We start from the raw sequence: 19,956 nt of genomic DNA, 5'->3' as shown, positions 1-19,956 counted from the left end.
AGATCAAGAAATTACTGCATGAAATTTGTAAATAACAGCTCATGCAATGGCATTCATAGTAGTCACTGATACGCTTTTATCATGTGTCCTGAGAATGTTTAAGTATGAGAATGTGTGAACCTTTGAAGTCAATGTAGAGATGAAATAAAATATCCAACTTTCTGCCTTCAAAGAAAATGTAGTGGAAAAAAAAAATATGGCAATCATGTGCTCCTAAACCTTAGGAATTTATTTCAATTTAGCTGTAACTGTAAAAGCACAAATTTATTCATTGTGCACTCAATTTTTTTTCATTTGTGGAACAAACATTTTTTGAGCAAGAAGTACACTCCAGGAGCTATTCTTCCCAGTTTCTCGGATTCATTTCAAACTTCATTACTTTGTTACAATAGGGACAAGTCCCTTCTGGTGTTTGGCAATTACTCCTGAAAAATTTGAGTTTTCAGCTGTCCAGAAATGACCTGAAAACATCCTGCACCTACCCTGACACACTGAAGATACATATCCTCTGCCACAGGATTGCAGACATTTCAGAGCAAAGCAAGCTTTGCTGGGAACTAGAACTAGCCTGTGTGTTCTGAATAGAAGTAAATGTTTGGGGATAGGAAGGAAGATTGGTATTCAAGCAGCAAGAAGATTGTAATAATTCTGTGGTAAAGAAGGACCTTCTTGAGCATATTGCCTTAAATATTTCTTTTAAAGTCACGGTTCTGCCATTTTGTAAATAGATTCACAATGTCCTGACATGGTGCCAAACAATGTTTCAGCCAAACTTTCTATTCTGAAGTCTCCCGGCTTCTTGTCTGGGAGTTGGAAATTGCAAGCTTATGCTCCAAGTAGCTGGGAAAGCCCCCCGCGGATCCTACACCCCAGAGAGATCTGGAGTTAACCCTGCAGAGGGTGCATGTGGGCAGGAGTGACTGTCAGACCTCAGGCAACAGAGGCACATTAGGTGTGACGGAAGGCAGCCCTGCCTGAAATCTGAAAAGAACGTGAGGATCAGACCCCCACATCTCCATCTACGATTTAAGGGGCTTCTTGAGACTTGGCCCCTGCGGGACGCGGTCTGCTCACTGGCCGTTAATGGGACCTTAATGGTTATTCAAGATCTGGTGAAGAGATGATTCTTAGGAATTTTGTTTTAATGAATACATTTATTTCTATGGGAACTTTTTGTTTAGCTAAAAACTAAAGGTTTTTCTGCCCCCCCACCCCCGTGAGGAAACGAGGAAATGAGAGAACAGGAACCACCTGAGGCAGACTCTGAAGGAACTATTTTTGTGAGAGACTCTGAAACCAAGGCAGATGCAGTGCTGGGCTTTAGGGGGAAAAGGGCAAACGTGAGCCACAGCGGGTGGGGGGATAGGGCTGGGAAGGTCGAGTGCTTCTGGCACAGTGAGGGCTGCAGGGAACGCACCGCGGCAATGCAGCAGTGTAGACACCCAGAGAGACCAGTGGCTGCCTGGGGAGCCAGGGGTGAGGCCCTCTGAGGGTACACGGAGGCAAGAGTCAGCCTAATTCGGTTATTTCAGCCATTGTGATTTCGTCTGAGGCTGTTGCCATGAAAAGGGCGGGAGATGAGGCTAAAGACATTTAGTAGCATCAGGGCCCTTCTTAAAATGAAAGTTTATTCCAGATGATAACAGTGGAGCTCTCTGTGCTGAAATGGGGAGTACCAGGAGCTCCCTGCTCAGTGCACGAGGCATCTGTAGTTTTTACAGCTCTTCCAAGTGCTTCCAATTTGCAGACAAGGTTGAGAACAGCTGTCTTAGAGTAGTGCTTCTCACTTTAATGCGGGGCGCCAACCAGTTACCCAGGGACTTTGTTAAAATGCAGATTCCACGCCAGGATGTCTGGGGTAGGTCTGGGCTCTTCATGTCTAACAAGCTCCACAGGTGATGGTGACACTGCTGGCAGGTAAAACACACTGAATATCTAGATCTCGGAGCACTGGTTCTCATACTTCAGTGCGATTCAAAATCTGCCAGAGTGCTTATTAAATAGGTCAAGGGTGGGGCCTGATTATTTATATTTCTAATAAGTTTGCAGGCAATGTAGCACTGGATGTGATCAGGTAGGGCAGTGATTCTCACACCTGGCCACACCTGGCATCTTATAAAGCATGACTCAGGCCAGGCACCTCCACCCCTCCCTGTCCCCCTCCGTCTCCCATACTGTGCTCTCCCAGAATCTGAACTAAAGCCCGCTGGGTGATCCTAATGTTCAGTCAGGTCTGAGAACCACAGATAGAAGGCTTCATCCATCACATGAAGACTTCAGATTTTATTCTAAACATCATACTATGAACTAATTGTCTGTATTTTTAGAAATGATTTGTGACTGGTTACAAAAGTGTTTTAAAGCAGATCACTGATGAAATCCTGACAACTGAACCATATCTGGGTAGGTGAATGAATTACCCCTAGAAGGCAGATACTTTCTTCATTATCTTTTATTACTAATGAGGGAGACTAGAGAGGTTAACCACACACTCTAATTCCTGAAGAGGAATATACACAAATTGGTTAATTTGAAATCTGCTCATGCCAAACTGGCTGTATAGTCTGGGTCCCATTTTCCATTAACTTGGGTCTGTTCATCATGGGTTATGTAGCAGAAAGTAATTACTGGGAGTCTGTAATTTGAAGTGACAGGTAATTGAAACTTGGGTTCTCTATGAATATCTGTGTGATGCACAATACATTATTAAACACTAATTATTTAAAACACAAATGAAGCCAACTGAAGTCAGCTCCAGTAGCCGGTGGTTAATAATAAAATTGAAACTACAAATTAACATAGGTACAAAAATCTCATTTAAAGTTGGCCTGCAAAAATTATTTTTTTGCCATTTGGAATTAATTATGGCATGCTAATATGTCTGTTTTTATTTATTTTAAATTAATTTCATTTAAAATTATGTTTAATTTTATTTCATCTACATTTACCTCAGGTACCCAGAATAAGCAGAACAAAGCTCTTAAATCCAAGAAGGAAAGAAAATGATTTAGCTCAAACTTGAATTAATATTTCATCTTCTTTACTGAATTAATACACTGAGGTTGCCAACACAAACCTCAGTGGAAATGGTGACTCTCTTAAAAGAATATGAAATTGGATTTTAGTTTCAAATGGAATATTATTATCTTACAAAATCTGATCTCCTGATGTTTTGCTAAATAGAAAAAAGTCTCATTAGAACAATACAATATATATCACCAATAATTTACATATGTATACACTATAGTGAAGAAAATAAATATGTAACATAATAATATACGATACATATATAATATAAATTATCTATCTATATCTAAATCTATATAATTCTTTCCTGGGTTTTGCTTCTGAAAATGTCCATCTGAAGCCTTCAGTTCTTCAGTAGACTTACAATGATGCATCTTATACAAGAGCCAGAAACTGTGCAGCTTTCTAAATGTATAGCCAAAGTAATAGCTATTAGTAAGTATAGTTCTGTGAGATGCAGAAAGGACTCGACTCTAGAATTCTGCAGTGTGCATTTCTCTAACACAAAGATACCATACTGCCATGAAAATGACAGCTCTAAAATTTTCTGACACCGATCTGCCACTTGGGGCATTGGCAGCAAGATCCAGTTCTAGCCCATTAGCATTCATGTGGATCTTTGGAATCCTAACCTCCAATGTTTCATTTTCTATAAAAGCAACAATCCATAAGGCTACCTGTCTTTGCAAAGAAAACAAACTTACCATAAGGCATAAAGATTTATAGCTAGAAACATAGCTAGAAACCACAAATCTTTCCGGCCCCATGTTCTTGTTGATTATTCAAAAAAATTAATGATTTTCTATGTAGTTCAATATTTAAAAACAAGAAAACTGATAAAGACTTGCTCTATGGCCAAGGAAGACACAAAGGCTGTTTTTTAAGCCAGGAAGCATTTGATCTAGGTGATCATTTGTTTAAATTCTTCCCATAAACACTTTCTTCTGCATGACTTCCAGGAATCATGTTTTCTTCCATTCCTTGGGCCTCTCCCTTGCTGGTTCCTTTACATCTTTTCTATTTATTCCCTCTCTCTTATTGAGCACATCTAGTTTTGAGACTGCATATGCCACATATGTGTTTATGACTTAGCCTGGATGTCTCCCTTGAACTCCAGATTATACAGCCAGTTGACTACTCTACCTCCACTTGAATGTTAATAGGCATCTCAGACGTAACATGTCCAAATACTAACTCCTGCTCTTCCCTCCTGCTTCCTCCATCTATTGTCTTCCCTATCTCAGCACCTCCACGGCTACCACCCCGGTCCAAGCCACCAGTATCTCCTGCCTGGATTTGGCAACAGCCTACTATCTGGACTCATGGGTCCATCCTCACTCCACTTTGGTTTAATCTTATCAGAGCAACTTGAATGGCTCTGTTAAATGTACGTCAGAGCCTGTTGTTTTTCCACTATTGAATATCTACTGATGGCCTCCCATATCTCTCAGATTAAAAGCCACAAATAGACCACATTTGTGTAGGGTCTTTGCGCAACCTGGTTCCTCTGTACCTCTCTATTCCTTGTCCTGCTCTCCCCCACGCTCACTCTGCTCCAGTTGTACTGGTCTCTCTGCTGTTCCTTAAGCATGCCAGGCCCACTCCCACCTCAGGGCTCCACACTTGCTTTCCTTCTGCATGGACCACGTATCCTCCAGACATCCACTTGGCTTGTTCTCTCACTTCTTTCAGATTTAACTAAAATGTCACTTTTTCAGTGGAGCCTTTGCTGAACATCTATTTAACACTCCAACTCCCTTGTTCAACACTTCTTATCCTTCTTTGTTAATTTATTTTCCATCTTTTAGCATATTATTGATTGAGTGATTTTGTTTACTATGTACATACTTCCATTAAATTGTAGGCTCCATGAGGGCAGCTGTTTTTGTCTTTTTTGCTTACTACTGCAGCCATCCCCAGTGACCCAAGAATCCCTGGCCCTTAGCAGTTACCCAGCAAAACACTATCTCCCTCCAGATGATTCTTCTAATATTTGAGCAATAGGTGACCTGTTTTTACAGAATTATTTCTTAATATACTCTTTCTCCCTGTTCCTTATGGCCTGTGTCTTCAAACAGCTAGAGTTCCAGTTCCTATTCCTGTCATTCAATAAATACTTACTGAGTGACTGCCATATATCAGATCCTGTGCTAGGTGCTGAACACAGTCATGAAACACACTTTGTCCCTGATGTCCTGGAGTTTGCCATATGGTTATTAGAGAAAGACATTGGATAAATAATTTCACAAATACATGTGAGACTATAAATTGTGGTAAAAGATTATAAAGGCAGAAACAGAGTACTGTGAGAAGTAACAGCAGTAAGGGGAGATGACATTTAAGCTGAAGTAAGATGTGAAGGGTGGGAAGGAGCAAGCCAAGCATCCTAGCATCCTGTAAAGCTTGGGAAGGGAGAGGGCATTTCAGGGAAAAAAAAAATAACTCTATCTGAAGGCCCTGAAGGAGTACAGAGCATGGAGTATGTGTGAAACGAAAAGAAGGCCAGTGTGATGGAGAAGAGAGATTGGCTGCTCCCCTAGGTCCAGCGCTGTGCTGTGGCCAGGGGCTGGGTTGGAGCTGTAGAGCCAGATGCCCGAGAGCAAGGCCAGGCGTCACCTCTTAACAGCTTGCAATATTTGACAAGTTACTTAACTGCTAAGTCCTTTTAAACATGGCTTTCATGATTATCACATCTAAAAAGACACATACTTTGTCTTTAGTCCCTATGAATCATTTACTGCTTTTTTAAATTTTATTTTATATTCTGTATCTGCTGGAATTATATCACCTATTTCATTGTTTACTTGTTTCTTGCCTTGTCTTTTTTACTAGCACTGAGTGCCTGTACGTGTAACATATTAGGGACTCAATACATACTTGTTGCATAAGCAGATGAGTTTACATATTCTGAAAAATGGAAGAAAAATGAAGATATTTGGTGGTTGTGAAATTTTTCCACTTCTCAGCTGTTTAGATGGAAAGACATCTTTTTATTTGCCTCATTTGCTTTTCCTCTCTCAGGAATTGTTGCGTAGTACTGCCTGTTGTTCAGCATCTGAAAACCACTGTTTTATATATTTTATCTGTTTTTTTTATTCTTTTGGTTGTTTAAAACAAAAGAGCAATTCTGGTCCCCATTTTTCTAACTCGGTGGGAACTAAATAATTCCACATATATGATTCCTTTTGACTCCAAATTGTTGTTTCTACTTTGTATGGACTTTTACAAATGGAGAACATCTCACATAAAGGTAATTCATGCCGATTAGTGTGCTCTTTCTCCATGTGTATCCCAGGTCCTTAATGCCTAAGCAGTACACTGCCATCTTGGGATGCCAGGCAGGATATTGGAAGTTGTATGAATACAAATTTAAAACATCATAGATAGTCTTCCCTAGGGCTCATCTCTGTTATTTCAGATCTTGTTGGTAGGAGAACCAGGGCAGATTCCAGAATAGATGTTTTTCAGAGAATTAAAATCTAAGATGTGACCAGACCCTGCATAGTGTTTTGAACAATTCTTGCTTACTTTTCACTAAACCAGATACATTTCAGAACTGAATCATTTTTGGGAATACACTGAGTTAATATTTATAAGCATGTAAGAGTCCACACAAGGGCTTTGTTAAAAGAAGAAAACCCCCTTCCCATTCCAGAAATATATTTAAATACTAAAATTAAATAGATGTGGAAATTTATGCAATAGATCTGTAATTGGAAACTTGGAATATGGTTTAAAACAATAAGAAATTTTTCTCTATAGAAAACAGGCTATTACATTGATTTCTAGGCAGAATATTCTGACTTACATATCTTGAAATGGTTTTTCTACAAATTGACAAGTGGATAATTGGATATAAATTCATCTACTAGCATTTACACTTTCTATTTTCATTTAGAACAAGACAAATTTTCTACATCAGTTAAAAGGCTGAAAATGGATGATTTTATTATAGCATAGAAAATCTCTGTTATTTAATCCTTTGTGTAATGAAAGGGAAACACATACAGAACTTTGAGAAAGACTGCTGTTGGTAATTGTTCTCATGAGTAGTGCCAGTTTCTGCATCAGACCTGGTCTGGAGCCAAGAAGCGGGGTATAGATACTTTTAATGTATTTTTATTATAGAAATAAGACATGAAGAACATAATGATATGTTCTGGAAGGAGGAACAAAAACTGATTTAGACTGAACAACTTGTTCTAATACAAATAGAAATATTAGTCATTGAGTTTTTTACAATTTGGGTTTTAAATCAAAATAGAATATCAAAAGTTACTGTTCCACCCTACCACGTTAACCCTAATGGTCTGACATCAGTGTCTAGCTTTTAGGAGCTACATTGGATTAAAAACTGTGTCAGTATTTTTGGTTAATGAGTTTTTGCTTGTGAAAAAATTCTTTCCCCAGAAATCTCTGAGAGACTTGCTATTCACCAAGTAGGAAAGAAAGGGAGACTTATGACAAGGAAGGAAAGGAAAAATGATTCAGTCTTACATGGACCAACCCCAAATCATAGGTCTAGATTGCACTAAAAATATTTCTGGGATGCTGGAACAAAATATGAATGTACTCTCATTCATTTAAGAAATATATAAATATATGATATGCAAGAATTATGTTTCAGTCAGTCTTCCAGGTATTTTGGAAACATGAGTGAACATAAAAATACCCATAACTTCAGCCATCATAGAGCTTAGGTCCTTTTGAGGGATGACACACAATAAAAATAAACATGATAACTGAGTATATTACAAAATAGAAAAAGTGATAATAACTTTGGTAAAAATAATATGGAGTAGAGTACAGGCAGGCAAGTTGGATGTACTGTCAGTGATGTCTGGGTTGGTCTCATGCAAAAAGTAAGATTTGATCAACAGCTTGAAGGAGATGGAGTACCTCGCTAAAGTGAGATCAGAAGGAATAGTTCCAAGTTTAGGGAGTGGTCAGTGCAAGGGAGCCGTAAGAGTGGATTCCTTGAAGTCAATAGGCCACAGCACAAAGGCCAATGTGCACAGAGTACAATGAGCAACGGCGTGCGATGGTGGGGGGATTACGAGTTAGATCAGAGAGATAATAGGGAGCTAGACCTTTGGGTTTTACTCTGAGGGACATGGGGATTCACAGTGTCACTTCAATCAACTCCTCATTCTTAGAGGATTCTATCCTGAGAAACCCTTTTTGTTCTACAGGTCTAATACTAATTATGCACATTGGTCATGACAGCTGAAACCATACTACTTCCGATTCCAAGCACTGGCTGCTGTCTTTCCTCCCAGAACATAAGCATCACTCACTATTTATTAAGGAGTGATTAACTTAATGGTACTTAACCAGTTGATGAAGTTAATAGTAATGACAGTTTCATAAGTTGGTTGCCTTAGTCAAGTTCCTTTTTGCAATGAGCTAATACATGAGTCAGCAAACTTTTTCTGTAAAGGGCAGAAAGTAAATACTTTTGGCTTTGTGGGCCGTGTGCTGTCTGCTGCAAATGCTCAACTCTGCCATGGTGGTGTGAAAACAGCAACAGATAATGTATAGACAAATATGCACAGCTGGATCCCAGTAGAAGCTTATTTGCAAAACCAAGTGGCAGGCTAGATTTGGACCACAGGCTGTAGTTTGCTTACTCTTCTAATAGAATACAGAGAATATATTAGCTTGAAGCAGGGGCCAGGAGATGAGCAGGCATGCAGCAAGGCATGACAGAAGAGCAGTCATTAATCTGGCACCACACTTGCCCTTCAAGCCCAGCTTTTCTATTTACCTGGTGCACACAGCAGGTGTTACAGGCTAAATGTTTGTGCCCCTCCCTCTCCCCACCAAAATCCTGTGTTGAAGCCCTAACTCCCAGTGTGATGGTGGAGCCTTCTGGAGGTAATTTTAGACTTAGATTTGGTCATGAATGTGGACCCCATGAAGGGATTAGTGTCCTTCTAAGAAGAGGGAGAGAACAGAGCTTTCTCTCTTTCTCTCCACCATATGAGGGCACAGCAAGGTGGCAGCCATCTGAGAGCCAGGAAAGGATCCCCAGTAAGAGCTGAACCTGCAGGCACGTTGAGCTTAGACTTGCCAGCCTCCAGAACCGTGTGAGAGAAATGTCTGTTGTGTAAGCTGCGCCTGTGGTATTTTGCTGTAGCAGCCCGAGCTCACTAAGACAGCAGGCATTTGAAAACACAGGAGAATGTTTACTAGACAGCCCGTTTGGATCAAAAACATCACTTCAGGATACAATGATGGCTTCAGAAATAAGGGAGAAAACGTTGTAGAATAGGCCATTATCCCTCTATTGTTCCTGTCACATTCCCTCACACCTCTCCTTCCAGCACTCCAATTATACAGATATATACCTTTTATTATGCCTCAACATGTCTTTTGCTTTCTACTTGTTTCTTCAATTTTTTTTGATGCTTCATTTTTGCCTATTCTTATTCACCTGCCTACCAGTGCATCAGTCCTGTCTTGTACTGTGTTCAGTCTGCAATAAAACCCACCCAATGATTTCTTAATTTCAAAGAGTGTATTTTTCCATTTCAAAACATCTGTTTGATTTTTTTTATATATTCCAGTGTTTTGCTTAATTATCAATCTTCCTCAATCTTAAATTCTCAATTAATGTGTTTTGCTTTATTTCTCAATTCCCTTTGACCAACTTTTTCTCCTAGACTTGAATCACTGATGGATTTTTCTCTCTGTGGGTTCTTAGTAAACCTAGTGTGTCCTGTGTATTGGCATGCCTCATAAATTTGGAATATTGTGGATTAAAAAAAAAAGAACTGTAGAGGCTCTGTTGATTTCTTTCAAAGAAGTCTAGTTGCATTCTTTTGTTTATTTTTTTGGCAGGCAGATATATCCTGCTGAGGTGTGATTTTGGCCTTTGTTAAGGCTAGACTATTAAATTTCTTACCTTAATTGACCTCACTCTGCAGACCTTACTGCCTGAGGGTTTCCCTCTTGCCTAGGTCATGTGCCTTCTGAGGTCTTGACTAAAATTTTGCAGTGTTTACAGACGCATCTCTTCTGGCAGGGCTTAAACTCTAACTCCTGTTTCCTCAGTACTGCAAACTTCTGGAATCTGCGATCAGCTTATTAGCTCTCCAGCTGCTGTTTTCGTCTGGTTTTACTGAGTCTCACGTGACCCAAGCACAGCTCGGGCTTAGTTCAGCAATCTGGGAAATGTGTACACAGGTTCTAGGCACCTTTTTTGTATTTCTGTCCTGCTGCAGAGATTTGCTCCTGGAGTGCTTTACCCTGACAAGGCTGCCACTTTCTACTTGGGCCCTATTTCCTCATGCTTGAATGTGGAAAACTACTTTTGAGAAAAAGCCAGGGGGAATGTGGAGCTTGTCATCTATGTTTCCTTCTCTCAAGGATTATAGCATCTGGATTGCCAACTCTCCAGTGTCAAGCAGTTGTTTCGTATATTTTACCTGGTTCCTCTAATAGTGAAGTCATAGTATTAATCCAATATAAGATACTTTGCCGTGGCTGGAACTGGTTCCCCTTTACTCTTTAATTTACTGTAATATAATTTCCATCTTACAACTCTGTTGAGACTTTCCAGTTCTTTCTAGGGTCACCAATGCCTTCCGTGGTGACTTCTTTTCACTCCTTATCCTCCTTTATCTCTTCGTAGAATGTGGCACAGGACCCCTCTCTGTCTTTGGCTGGCAGACCATATACTCCTGGAATTCCTTCTACCTCTGTGGCCACTTTTTCTCAATGTCCTTTGTCGACTTCATTCCCCTTTACCCAGCCTCAATGCTGGAGCTCCCAGGCCCTCTGCAGTCACAGATGCTCCTTTCTCTTCACTCCGTGAGCCCTCTGTGGGTGATGTCAGGCAAATATGACTACCACAGTATGCTGGGAACCTCCGAATTTTTATTTCCAGTACAGGCCCCACTTCTCAGCCTCACAACTTAGATCTAATGGCTTACCTAGGATCACCACTTGGATAACTCACAAGGATTACCAAATCTAGTATGTCTAAAATTGGACTATCTTTGTGCCATACGCTGACCTTCCCCCTCTTCCCAAATTCTTCATCTCAGCAAAGGACATAACTCTCCCCACCCTCCACACTGTATGTAACTCTTGCCAGACACTTGGGAATAACCTTGATTCTTCCCACTCATGTTAATACACCAGGTTTTGGTCAGACTTTCAGCCTGTGGGTGTCATATCTCTGTGCTGATTGGTGAACTTCGCTTTGTGTGGCCAAGTGCATAGTTCTGGAGCCCATTGGAGTCATGTTTAAGTTAAGGTGTTTGAGAGCATTGGGACCAAACCCTGAAATCTCACTGTATTGCAGCATAGGTGAAATACAGAGGTTCATAAGCAAGACCAAATTCATCAAATAAGATTAACTTATATTTTTCATGCTTTATTTTAGATTTTTAGAACATCTGTGATTAATTTTGAAATAATTTCTAGGAATATAAGAATTTGGAGGCTAAAGAGGTGGCATATAAGGTAAATTTTGTAAGGCTGGTCTTATGAAAAATAATTAACATCTCAAAGAACTGCTCTTGCAATTTGTGCAATTGCTATTAGCTGGATGAACTATCAATTTATGTTACACAGGCTGAATTTTAGGTCTTCTTTAGTCATGAATAATGGAGTTTTAGATTTATGCATGCTATCTAATCTATTAGGTGTTTTTAAAAATTAAAATACTTAAAAAAACATATTTTAGCTCATAAGTTTCTGAAGAAATGATCTAAATAAAATGATACTCTTATTTTTTGTAAACTTGCTTCAGAACCCCTAGACACAGCACAGTACCTTCTGACCCTGGGTGACCTGTGCAAGTCACTTACCTTCTCCGTCTTTATTTTCCCCATTTATAGAATGGTGCTGATAATAGTGCCTGCTGCATCAGTTGCTCTGTGGCTTAAATGACTCAGTATTTATAAAGTGCCTGGCACAGGGTAAACATGATAATTGTTTGTTAAATAAATTAAGTATCCCTGGCTTTTCCTTTTGAATTTCTCTATTACTCTGTGAAAGAACTAAGGAGTCAGGAACCCTGGATCTCACCTCAGAGGTATCCTTGTTTAGCTCTGTGGTCTTCGTACCACTTAATTTTTGTATCACTGAGCTTTGGCTCTGCATCTGTAATAGAATATTAAAAAACAAAATTCAACCAAGTAAATGTAAAGATGTAATTGGCTTTATTAAGTGATTCATGAATCTAGCAGCATCCCATTTAGCAAGCAGAGAGATGTTCTCTTGGACTGCAGAAACAGAAAGGTGTTTTAAAGGCATAGAGTGAGCAAAGAAAAGAAAATTATTAGCAAGAGATCTATTGTTTAAGACAAAGTCACCCTCTTAAGGGAACGGAAGGGGTCTATCAGTGAATTTCCTAGTGCTGACCAGGAAATGCCATGTCGACTGGTTTAAGATTATACTGTGGGGGGCAGAAGGCTGGAACTGCGGTTAGGTTGGGTGTTAAGTTCTGGAATGCTGACATAGGGCTGTTAGCATGAGAGACTCCATCTTTGTACCCGTGGTCTTCTTTTTAACAATAAAAAGTAAACACTTGTTGGGTACTTTCCCTCTGCTTCTGTGAAGCACCTGGCCTATATCATCTCATTTAACTCTCACAACTACACCTCTAGATAGGTGGTAAAATAATAATCTCCATTTTAATTGAGGCTTAGACTAGATGGTAACTCACCTGAAGTCACACAGCTAGTAAATGTGGCATCTGGGCAGCCTGCCTGTCTTCAGAGCTCAAGCTCTGGATTCAGAGCCTTGCTCCTAAATCTTTCCCAGTTGCTGCTTGTTCCTTACTTAAGAGATTCTAGACACTGAAAAGCATCCCAGACTTCAGTCAGGTCTCTGCCGGTGAAACCTGTCTTGCAGTTTCATCTGTGAGAGTCCATGAGATTGTGTCCCTGTTGAAGCAAGACACCTCCGTTGCCTCCTGGTGTAGACGAGTGTCCAGTCCACTTGGGCAGCTCACTGGTTCTCTCTGGGGATGAACAGTAGGAGCCTGGGGCAGCCTTTGTTCTTTGGCTTTTGGTTGTCCTCTGTCATTGCTTTCTTTCTAGGATGCATTTGCAATTATAACAAAGAATTCATGCAGACCTGTGTTGCCTCCTTAGCATTTTCTGCTCTAAATCATGTCCTAGTTTCCCTGGCTCAACCTCTCACAAAGCAGGTTTCCCTGTAGTTCTGGTATTTCAGAACTGATTCCTGTTGTTGATATAATTGTTATCCAGAATCCAGATGATCCTCTCAGTGGCCCTCAAGAGATATTTGTCTATATGTCATTTAATGTCTTTGTGACATTAATGGTGAGAAAAGCAGGCCAGGAAGGAAGGAACGGTCAAAAGGTGGCAGGGTGGAGTGTTTTCAGACCTGCAGAATCTTGTGATACTTCTTAACACCACCTTCTTAAACCTCATCTACCCCTCTACTCAGGACCAGTGGAATCATTAAATGTCAGTGCTAGAAAGGATCATAGACAACCTTCCAGCCACCTTAGAGATGAGGAAATTAAGACCGCTGGAGGCTAATTGTCTGTTCAAGGTCCCATGTCACCTTATCATTGGACCAGGACTGGCTCTCCTGACACCAGTGCTCTTAATTCTGTGTGATGTCATCACTTCCACACCAAGCTCGTGTGTGTAGCAGGTATGGATCGCAGACCACAGATTCAGGTGTGCAGTGGGTTGAACTGTGTCCCCTCAAATAGATGCTCAAGTCCTAACCCCTGGTATCTATGAATATAAACTTGTTTGGAAATGGTTCTTTCCAGATGTGACCATGTTAAAATAAGGTCATATTGGTTAGGGTGAGCCCTAACGCCAGTGCCTGGTGTCCTTACAAGAAGAGAGGGCACAAAGGGACACAGCAGAGCCAAGAAGGCCACATGATGATGAAGGTGGAGGCGTCAGTGGTACAGGGATGCTGAGGATTGCTGGAGAAGGGGAGCAGCATACACCACCCCAAGATAGGGCTCTTTGGCAGAAGGGTTATTTTAGTCTGATTATTCTTAAGCCAACAAAAATAGGAGCAGATCTGAAAACTAGGTGGAAGTTACCCTGTCGTAAGAGACATTTATGTTTATAAGGGGAATTTCCAGTTGTAAAGATGTCTCCCTCTCTGTACCAGGAAGAGGAGGACTAAATCTCTAGAAACTCTTAACCAATGGAGAAGGCAACTGATTTAAATCCGCAGTGCCAGCTGACCCTCGTTTACTGCCTTGTGCCTGGGAACCTCCCTAACCGGCTCCCTTCTCCCACATAACATCCTCTTTTGTTTTTAGCTGAACATGGTATTTAAGGGGGGGGGCTTGGACCATTTGGGGAAGTTACTCAGTTTGCCTGGGTCTCTCCCATCATATGGGAGAGCTTCTATTAACATATTATTAAGCTTCTATTTGATTTTCCCCTGTTAATATGTCTTTTTATTACAAGGTTTCACAGCCAAGAACCTAGAAGGGTAGAGGGAAATCAATTTTCCTTTCCTCTACTGGCAACCAACCGAAGCTAGAAGAGGCAAGGAAAAGAGATTTCCCTGAAATTTTCAAAGGGAGCAGAGTGCTGCTGTCACCTGCATTTTGTACTTTGCAGCTTCCAGAACTGAAAGAATACATGTCTGTTGTTCTGAGCCACCCACTCTGCGGTAATTCACTGTAGCAGTCCTAGGAAAATAATGCAAGGAGGCTGTTAAATATAACTTTATTTAATTCAACATGACGTTTGTTTTGTGCTTCGGTTCTTCCGGGGTGTAAACACTTAATCCCAGTGAATTTAGGCTCCCCCACCCCATAGGGCTGTGTCTAAGCTCCAACGTGTGCGCATCTGTCCAACCCCGTTGTCTGGGGACATGCCTTGCTCCTGTGCCCATGGCCTCTGCAGATCTGACGGCTCCGGCTTCCAGCCTCCGCAGGGCACGAACTCCGCAGACCGCAGCGTGCACTCTGGCGCCCCCAGTGGACGGGTTGTAGCATTGCTCCTGCGGGTGCTTTGTCATGACAGCTTTGCCAGGAGAGAAGCTTCAGGGCTTTTCTTCCCAAGACCCACTTTGTCTCCTCTCCATTTTTCCTCCACCTCTGCAGTCATTGAAAAAGAATTAGACCCATTTTCATCCATCCCATGTCTTGGCGCTCTTTCTATACTCTTTTTATTTATGCCCTGAGTCCTCTAACTTCCTAACTTAGACTTTTGGGATACAAACCCCCAAATACTTGCTGGCTTTTTCAGCTCCCTTCTTGCTACAGCCCTGCCTTGGGGCAAAGAACCCAGAATATTTGCTACAGGGGAAAGGGCAGGGAAAGTGGACGATGCTGGTCGGAAAATAAAGAATATTAGCCAGTTCATCAAAACTATTATCTGAATGAATGTAATATGGGACAAAAATATACTCCTGAAGCCAAAGACACATAGAAACTGATACCAGCAACTCCACTTTCTAGCTGTAACTAGGGCAAGCTATATTTTGTCTCTCTGAGTCTTTGCACTCTCCCTTACCAAAATAGGGAATTAGAAGACCTACCTTTTAGAGCTGCTATGAGGATTAAATTTAGTGAGATAATATATGCAACGCCATACCAACTCCATTTATCAAAGCACAAAGAGGACACCAAACAGCAAGTCAACACTGTCCCATAAATGATATAAGGCTGAGTTGATCCCTAGTTCTTTCCTAAGGAACCAGCATAAGACACCAGTTATTTAGCCTGAAGGTTCATTCTGAATGTGGCCTCCCATTACCGTGCAAGAAGCCACTGTGGAGAAGGCTGGCTCCTTGATTGTCTCTCTTGTGCTAAGGAACAGCTTGAGGATGGAAGTGGGTTTTCAGTTCTCCCCTATCATCATTATTTTCCAGCTTCAGGACACTTTGGTTTTTGTGCTTTCCTGGATTCAGATAAATACTCTGCAGATGGACAAGCACCTTATATTTTAATGTTCTTGACTTTTTAACTGGAACACTGCTGAACTCTTCTGGAGGAATAGAAATGCTTTAGTGTGTTTTCAGGAATTGGTGAAACCTGGGTAGAGCCACTGTTGATTTTTTACATATTTTCCTCTCTAAGAGGCTGTCATTCAGGTGCAGAGCCACTAGATGTCACAAATGGGAAAGTGTTCTGTCCTGATCTCTGGTTTCTCCTTCAAGAAGAGAGTGGTGACTATGATCTTCCTTAAAAAAAAAATTGCTTTAAAGGACAAATTTTTAGAGCAGTTTTAGGTTTATAAAAAAACAGAAAGTACAGAGTTTCCCATATATCCTTTGTCCCCACACATACATAACTTCCCCTTTAATAACGTCTCTCACCAGAATTGCAAACTTTTTGCCAAGAAAAACCTACACTGACACATTATCATCACCCATAGTTCATAGTTTATCTTACGGTTCACTCTTGCTGTGGTATGTTGTATGGATTTGAACAAATATGTAATGACATATAGTCATCATTACAATATCATTGTAATGGCCTGAATGTATATGAGCCCCCCAAATTCATATGTTGAAATCCTACTTTCCAAAGGCTATGGTGTTGGTAGGTGGGGCTTCTGGGAGGTGTTAGATCATAAGGCTGGAGCCCTTATGAATGGGACTACTGCTTACATAAAAGAGACTCCAGAGAGATCCCTGGCCCCTTCTGCCAGGTGAGCATACAGTGAGAATTCAGCCCCTCAGAAGGGAGATTAGCAGGAGAAAAAAACCAAGTTTAATTACCTACGTATGGGGAAGCCATAGACATGGGTTCCAATCATGGTCAGGGTCAGTGAGGAATATGTCATCCTGCACTGCAGAGAAGGGGGTAGGAGTCTGAGACTACAAAGGAAAAGGGAGGTCATTCACAGGAATATGAAAGGAGTTAACATTTGATAAACAAATGTTTGATGGGTCACACAGAAACACTGGCACACAGAGAGAAATTTTAACAAACTTAGCTACATCCCTCTCTGTCCACCCCTAGTTCACATTATAACATAGCTGTCTAAGGTGATAGTTCACCTCCTGGACTAGATCCTCCACCTAAATTTTTTCTATGCATTTGGGGGTGGGAAAAGTTGAAGACTTTCTGAGTCTTTTAGGCCTTATGGCTTTTAGCTCAAAATAATCTGCAAGTCACAATAGCACATTTTGGGGAGGCCTGCCCTTGGTTCCTATGGTGTCTTCACTTAGTAATAGTATTTAAGTTTCCTCCATATCTTTTCATGGCTTAGTAGCTCATTTTATTTTAGCATTGAATAATACTCCACTGTCTGGATGTACCAAAGTTTATTCATCTATTCACTTACTGAAGGACATATTGATTACTTCCAAATTTTGGCAATTATGAATAAAGCTGCTATAAACATCTGTGTGTAGGTTTTTGTGTAGACAATAGTTTGCAAAACACTTGCATAAATATCAAAGAACATGATTGCTAGATCATTGGTAAGAGCATGTTCAGTTTTGTAAGAAACTGCTAAACTGTCTTCCAAAGCGGCTTTACCACTTTCCATCCCCACCAGCAATGAATGAGAGTTCCTGTTGCTCCACATCCTTGCTAGCATTTGATTTTGTCACTATTTCAAATTTTGGCTGTTCTAATACATGTGTAGTGCTGTCTCATGGTTGTTTTAATGTGCATTTCCCTGATGCCATATGATGTACAGCATCTTTTTATATGCTTATTTTCATCCATATATTGTCTTTGGTGAGGAAAATAAAAAATTTGGGCCCATTTTTAATCAAGTTGTTTATTTTTTCATTATTGAGTTTAAAGAGCCCTTTATATACTTTGAATAAAAGTCCTTTATCAGATATGTCTTTCATAAGTATTTTCTCCAGCCTGTGGCTTGTCTTCTCATTCCTTTGACATGGTCTTTCACAGAGCAAAAATTTCAAACTATAATGAAGTCCAGCTTTGCAATTATTTCTTTAACAGATCATGTTTTTCATGTTGTATCTAAAAAGATATCACCATAACCAAGGTCATCTAGGTTTTCTCTAAACCAGTCAAGATCTCTAAAACAAAGAAGCCTGGGGAGGGGGCATGGAGTGGAGAAAGTGGCCTGGCTCTTTATCTAGTCCTTTGGTCCTACAAATGCTGAATAAGTCAAGAATATGTTTAAATGAGGACAAAAGGCTCTTTTCTCTAGAATGGCAACAGGGCAGCAGGTGGGGAAGGACTGAGACTCTCAGGGCTGATCCTGGCTACCGCTAGATATTGCCACCTTGTCCAAGAACACACCTTCCCAGGGGACTGGAACACATCCAATGACCAGGTGGTACATTTCAGTGCCATATGGGACAACTTTGAAGGGCAATTTTAACTGCTGAACTTCTACAGGATCAGCTGAAGCAGCTTACTAGGAGTGTGTCACAGCCTAACTTCTTCCCCAGCTAATCCTGCTTCCTTCTCCTGCTCTCCACAGGCAGGAGTCTCATGAATGGACATATTACACATTAACCTCTGCCTCAGGCACAGCTTCTTGGCAAACGTAACTTGTTCAGGGTGCATGGAAAGACAGAAGCTCATGAGTCACATTCAGGGTTCGCTTCAGCTCTTGAAGCAAAACTAGGTGTAAGAAGGCAGAGTGAGCAAAATGACTTATTATATTGAAGAATAGTATTGATAGCTCTTAGCTGATTATGGTTGGAGGTAGTAACTGGTTACAAGTGTGTAACTCTGGGAAGAAAATATGTTCCAAGCCCAGGGAAAATAGCCTTTGAAGCTGAAATAAGTCAAACAGAGAAATAAAGTGGGAGAGACTTGTTTATTGCTTACAAGCAGTCGTTCACTTCTGCTTGCCCATGTCTCTTGTGATCAGGCTGCAAAATGGGACCCCACCAGACATCTCTGGCCCAGATATACCCTTACTTCCCCCAGTCTTGTAATGAACTATTGATATGGAGATGGAGTACTTCTATCCACCCTTGGAAACACCTACTGATATGGAGATGCACTAAGGCCAGGTGAGAGATGCTGGAAATACTGTAATTTCACCCACAGTGTAAATGAATATTGTTACTCCACACTGGTGATGGTGGTGATGGTGATGCTGGTGATGGTGATAGAGGTGGTGGTTGTGAAGGTGGAGGTGATGGTGATGGAGGTTCCACACAGAACAATGGGCTCAGAAATCCAGTAGGGAATTGGTATTTTATAAAATTTTAGGTAATTAGGTGAATTATTAGTTATTTTTAAAATGCAGTTAAATGTCACTGCCCTGTTATTCTTTCTACAGCTTCCTCAGAAAAAAATTCCTTCTTTTCTTTCATTTTGCTCAAAGAGCAGTTGATATCAGTGTCATATCTAGGGATGGCTGGTGGGGAAGAGGGGAGAGCAATCTGCCCTGGGACCAGGCAAAAAAGAGTACATTGTCTGTGGAGGATTTAAAGACAATAATAAAACTGATTAAAGATCAGCCTGCTTTTCATAATCATCATGAATTGGCAATTATGTCAGAAACAAAATACCTTCTTTGCATGAGGCGTTCTCCCCCATAATTCATGCACCCTTTTCCACCTTGGTCTATTACAGCTTAGCATATGCCTTAATTATGGCACCAATCACCTTGTATTACATTGTTTACCCAGACTAGTAGTTCTTTAAGTCTAATTTAAGTGTAACTGATCTTAGCTCCCTCTTTGTTATCTCTGGTGATCTCTGTTATAATCCCTGGTCAAGAATAGTTACTGATAATATATAGTTGGATAAATAAAGGATATTAATTCAGTTCTTCATCTATGTGTTGAGGTAGCAGGTTATTACAGAGATAATAATGTGTTCTAGCTTCCAATCAATATCCTAAATCCATGTTATTATCATCCCCTCAAACTTTCCCTCAAATTTGATTTTCTTTTAATTTTCCAGTTATTAAATCAAAACTCCACTTCCTGGAACCAGCAGCCTATTGGAGTAGATGAAGTTGTTAGGAATTTTAGTAGAAAGATAGACATGAGCAGCCAGAAAAGGGG

The sequence above is a fragment of the Manis pentadactyla genome, chromosome 2 (genome assembly GCF_030020395.1).
Source record: "Manis pentadactyla isolate mManPen7 chromosome 2, mManPen7.hap1, whole genome shotgun sequence".
In the NCBI taxonomy this organism is placed as follows: Eukaryota; Metazoa; Chordata; class Mammalia; order Pholidota; family Manidae; genus Manis; species Manis pentadactyla.
The sequence above is the reverse complement of the archived record's forward strand: the minus strand, read 5'-3'. Positions refer to the sequence as shown.